This window comes from Gracilinanus agilis, unplaced genomic scaffold (assembly GCF_016433145.1).
Source record: "Gracilinanus agilis isolate LMUSP501 unplaced genomic scaffold, AgileGrace unplaced_scaffold29925, whole genome shotgun sequence".
NCBI lineage: Eukaryota > Metazoa > Chordata > Mammalia > Didelphimorphia > Didelphidae > Gracilinanus > Gracilinanus agilis.
Genome location: NW_025362385.1, coordinates 1 through 5,284, shown reverse-complemented (window position 1 = coordinate 5,284; position 5,284 = coordinate 1). Strand labels below are relative to the sequence as shown.

The following is a 5,284-nucleotide window of genomic DNA, read 5'->3' as shown; positions in this document are numbered from 1 at the left end:
CTCCATCCCTCCCCATCCCCCGGGGCCCCCCGGGCTCCCTCTCCCTTCATCCGGGTATCTTCTGCACCCCTCCATCCCTCCCCGTCCCCCAGGGCCCCCCAGGCTCCTTCTCCCTTCATCCGAGCATCTTCTGCCCCGTCCCCCCAACATGGGAAAACCCTCCTGGCCACCCCCCAAGCAGGGGCTGCCGGCGTGTCCACTGTGGGGAGGGCCTGGCACAGAAGGGGGCACAGCTGGCCGGGGAGCCTCACCCCGCTCTGTCTGTGCCTCCCACCCCCTCGCAGAACGACTCCATCATCCAGCAGTTGGCCGGCGTCTTCACACACTGCTACGGCAGCAGCCCCATCCCCAGCATCCCGGAGATCAGGAAGACCCTGCCGGCCCGGCTAGGTAAGGCGGCTCCCCTCCTCTCTCTTGGCCTCCTGCTGCCCCTTCTTTGATCCCCCCCAAACCCCGGCCCACGTTCCGGGCACAGGCGACGTGCTCAGGAAACGCAGGACGGCCTGGGCTCGTAGGGAGGAGAGCGCCTGCCTCACGGGCTGTAGTGACGAGTCTGGCAGCAGAGGCCCAGCGTCGGACAGGGGGAACCCAGACTCAGACGGCCACAAGGGACCTCAAGGGCCGTCCAGTCCACTCTCCCCATTCTACAGAGGGAGAAACCAAGACTCAGACGGCCACAAGGGACCTCAAGGGCCATCTGTTCTCATCTCACCGTTCTGCAAATGGGGAAACTGAGGTTGAAAAGACTAAAAGGGACTTTAGGGCGATCTGGTCCAATCTCATCATTCTACAGATAGGGAAACTGAGACCTCAGAGCCAAAAAGGGACCTTAGGGGCCATTTAGTGTAATCTCATCTTTCTGACGAAGACCCCGAGGTTCAGAGAGGCTGGAGAGATTCGCCTCAGGCCGCTAACCCTGGCCGCCTCTCCTCACATGAAGTCCCGGGCAGAGCCCTGGTCCGACGCGGTGTCTGTCCCCGAAAGGAGGCGGACAGGAGCCTGGCTTCGAGGACCCTTTGCGGGCGTTCCTTGTCCCGAGGGTCGGGGAAACGACGGCGGGTCCAGGGGTCCTGGGAAGGCGGGACGAGAGGCTGGGCTGGAGTCCCTCCTCTTGGAGTCTGCTCAGAGGGTGGCTCTTCCCGGACAGGGGCCAGCCTCGACGTGGCTGTTTTCCTATTCCCAGGGTTGCCTCTCAATGGAGAATAAACTCTTGAGGGCTTCCCGGTACACAGTAGCATTTTGGGGCTCGTAGAATTCAGAGCTGGAAAGGACTCTCGGTCGGGGCCACGTCCAGCCCCCTCATCCCACAGATGAGAAAACCGAGGTACGGTTCGGTGCCCCTCCCAAAGGGCCGAGTCTTTGTTCATGAAGCGTCCCTAGAAGCGGTCAGGGACCCCCTCGTTTTACAGATAGGGAAACTGAGGCCCAGAGAAATCAAGGGACTTGTTTAAGGTCAAGAAGGAGCAGAGCCAGGATTGGAATCTCCACAACATCAGCCTGCCTCCCGCCTCCCACTCCAGGACCGTGCACTGGGCTGCCCACTCTGACTTTCTTTCTTCTTGTCCCTTTTCTCCCCCAGATCCTCACTTTCTGAACAACAAGGAGATGTCCGACGTGACGTTCCTCGTGGAAGGGAGGCTCTTTTACGCACACAAGGTCCTCCTGGTGACGGCGTCCAACAGGTGAGGAGGGCAACTGGCCGGGCCGCCCGCCTGATGGACTCGTCTAAGGAGACGAGTTCGATAGGAAGGAAGGAACGACCGGCCCCTCCCCGTCTGTTAGGCCCTGGGCTGAGCCTCATCCGGCAAAGCCCGATGGAAGAAGGGCCAGAAACGGAGCCTGGGGTCGTGCCGGCCTTTGGGCTTTTTCTAAAAAAAGGCCTCAGCCCAGCCCCCCGCTCCCCTCCCCCCTCCCCTGACAGCTCGCCTCCCCAGGAAACGAGGGCCCCACTCAGGAGGGCCTGGAGGGAACAGAACCGCTGTCCGTCCTGAGCCTCTCGCTGAGCCTCTGCGGCCGATGGCGCCTGCCGGGCGCCTTGCTTTTATGATTTCAGACAAACCAGCAGCCTTCTCTGGGGATGGAGGCACCGGCTTGTCCGAGGAAGCCCAGGCCGCTCCCACCAAGGCCGGCTCTGGCCTCCGGGGCCCGCTGGTGGAATAGAGCCCAATGGCCCCGTCACCACTGCTGGGGATGGAAAGCCAGGAGGGGGTGGGAAAGTGAGGGGCGCCATGGGGCGGCACCCCAGAAACCAGAGTTCGTCTCGTCTCCCTCAGGTTCAAGACGTTGATGACCAACAAGTCAGAGCAAGATGGCGACGGTGGCAAGACCATCGAAATCAGCGACATGAAGTACGCCATCTTCCAGGTGGGCAAAGTTCTGGCTCCCCCGAGCCCGGGGGGTCCTCGGAGGGGAGGGATGTTGCTGACCCCACAAGGCCTGGGCGCCCCTCACGAGCCCCCCTTCCGAGAGCCGGGAGGCCGCTGAAGATGGGCTTCAGGGTGGAGAGGGCCGAGTTCCAGTCCTGCTGCCCCTCCACTCTGAGTCACTTTCATTCAGTTCGTAGTTCGTGGATCTCGAGCTGAGAGACGTCTAGTCCCACGTGGTCATTGTACAGAGGAGGAAAGTGAGGCCGGGGAGATAAAGTGCCCGGATCTGGGCCGAGGATTGATGCTAAGAAAGAAGAATAAGGCCAAAAACACAAATACAGGGATCGAGGGCGCCTCCCCCGAGGCCCCAGGCCTTGTCTTCCAAATCAGGGAGGGCAGCAGGCCCCAGACACCCCCCCCACTCCCCAGGCCCCCTCAGGGTCTGCTGCTCCCCCCATGCCCCGGGGCTGCCCTGAGGCTAACCTGTGGCCCAGCCCCTGGGGACCTTCTGACAACAGAGCCGACAGAAGGGCGGCTCATCTGGCCTCCCCTCCCCTCCCCTCCTTTGTGCCTCCTTCTGCCTTTGTTGTCTCCCTTCTCCATCCTCCGCCCTCGCCCAGGCCGGGGAAGGAGGGGTGGCCCAGAGGCCAGTCTGGGCAGGAAGCTGGAGGTTGGGGGAAATAGGATCCCCGTTTAGATTTGGGCCTCTGCCTGGACGTTCAGGGAGCCTCGAAAGCCCAGCTGGGCACGCCGGCCTCCCTCCCCCCTTCTTTTCCTCCAGGGGCCCCAAAGGCACCCTCTTAGCAGGGAGAAGCCGAGGCCCGCGCTAGCGGCCAGCCCGGGGCTGGGGCTGGTTCTTTAGTCAAACAGGAGAAGGCGTTTTCCCTTCTTTCCAGCTGGGAACAGTTCTGTGTAAAGTGGGCCCCGGCCTTCCTGGGGAGCCCCTCAGCACGGCTGTCCCCCACGCTGGGCCCCCCTTCCTGTTCTGGCCCCTCCCAAGCTCCCGTCCTGGTTATCCCAGGCCGGGAGGCCAAGCTGGACCCCGAGCCCTCCCTGCCCCCTCTCGCTGGCTTCCGAGCCGGGGGAGCCAGAGCCGGCAGGAGCATGTCTCGGGAGGCCTGGCGGAGGAATGGGGTGTGACAGGGCCTCAGGCTTCTTCAGCTGGCTAGGCCTCTGGGGCCAGGGCCCGAGACGCCTAGCATGATGGGAAAGGGGCAAGAGAGGCCTCTCCTGGCCCTCCTCAGCAGGGCCTTTGGAGGCCCTGATGGTGGAGAGATCTCGAGCTAGAAGGGCAGCCGGAGAGCGGCTCCTCCGACCCCCTCATTCTGCAGATGAGGAAAGGGAGGCCCGTCAGGAGGGAAATTCAAATTCAGGCCCTGTTTCAAATTTGGGCCTGTTCTTCTGCCACCTGCCCTTTGCGTGGGCGGCCCAGAGGGAGCTGGAGGGAGAGATCCGGCCCGGGGCAGCGGAGAGCAGGAGGCAGCTTTGTGCTGCGGTCCAGACACGGTGCCGCGATCACAAGGCTTCATGCCTCGCCGGCCCTGGGAGGGCGGCCTCCGCCAACCCTCTTATTTTACGGACGAGGAAACCGAACCCCAGAGAGGTGAAGCGATTCGCTCCCCCGGGCGGGAAGTGACCTTTCTGGCATGTGAAAGGAGCGCTGGGAGAAAGGAGCGTTAAGGAAAGACATTTTTTTAATACAAAAAAATAGAAGCAGCTAGGGAGCACCAGGCCCAGCATCCGGGGACCCTGGCCTCAGACCCTTCCTAGCTGTGTGACCCTGGGCAAGTCACTTAACCCCCACTGCCCACCCTTACTGCTTTTCTGTCTTAGCATTGACAGAAGGTTTTTGAAAAAGTACAAAACAAACAGGCAAAAAGAAGTTTAGAAAGGGGCGCAGACAAATGGGATAGAACAGTTTTGTCATTATGTAATTTCTTCTTTTTTTTTAAAGAAAAGATAGTAAGAGTGCTGAATTTGGAATCAGACGGCCCAAGTTTGAATCCCGTCTCTTCATTTATGTGACCTTGAGCAAATCCCTACCATACTCTGAGCCTCCATTTCCAAAGTTAGACTAGAGGGTCTCCAAGGTCCCTTCCAGCTCTCAATCTTTGAGCCTCAGTTCCCCCATTTGTAAAAAAAAAAGCGTTGGACTAGATGGTCTCAAGGGTCCTTTCCAAGCTTTCAGTCTCCAATGTTCTAGCATTTTAATTCGGAGCCTCAGTTTTCCTCATTTGTATAAAGAGGGGGTTGGCCTAGCTGGTGTTGAAGATCCCTTCCAGCTCTTGCTTCTAGGATAATCCCATGAACGCCAAAGCCAGCGCCCTTCCCACTCCCTGCCCCGCCATGCTGTTTGGGGTTAGACTGGTCTTCACCATGCTCTTCTGTCTCCTTCAGCTGATGATGCAATATCTCTACTATGGAGGGACAGAATCCATGGAAATCCCCACAGCCGACATCCTCGAGGTGAGCCTGATGCTGACGTCGTACCATTGGCCCACTGGTGTTGGTGGGGAGGAGGCGGCTTGTTCCCCGAGTGGAGGGCTGGTGGCCGCCTCCAGGGGATGATCTCATCCCTGGGTGGGTTTTCCTGCTGTTTGGGGCATTTCTCTGGTAATTCCCACTGCATTTCTTCTCCTTTTCTCAGTGATGTGTAGAAAAAATTTCTGGCCATAGTTTTCTGCCATTTTAGGATTCAGATCCTCTCCCTCCCCGAGGCGGTAAATAGTCTGATAGAGGTTATACCAGAGCTTTCATGCAATCCATATTTCCATATTGCTCATCCCGTGGCATGTTTGAAGAGAAAAGCACCTTCGGGGTGGGAGGAGGCATGGGCTGAGGGCAGGAGAGCCTTCAGGAAACGCCCCACAGCTGAGAACTTAGGGGTGGGGTGGGGGGCTGGCCAGGAAAGGAGCCCA

At 59.7% G+C, this 5,284-nt stretch overlaps 1 long non-coding RNA gene across 1 annotated transcript; it reads left to right on the top strand.

Moving 5' to 3' along the window:
• The first annotated feature begins 1,602 nt into the window (after positions 1-1,602).
• On the top strand, positions 1,603-4,813 carry LOC123254694. Its single transcript, XR_006506696.1, has 3 exons — positions 1,603-1,682; positions 2,274-2,364; positions 4,764-4,813. It is a non-coding gene; the product is annotated as an uncharacterized LOC123254694 (long non-coding RNA).
• The last annotated feature ends 471 nt before the right edge of the window (positions 4,814-5,284 follow it).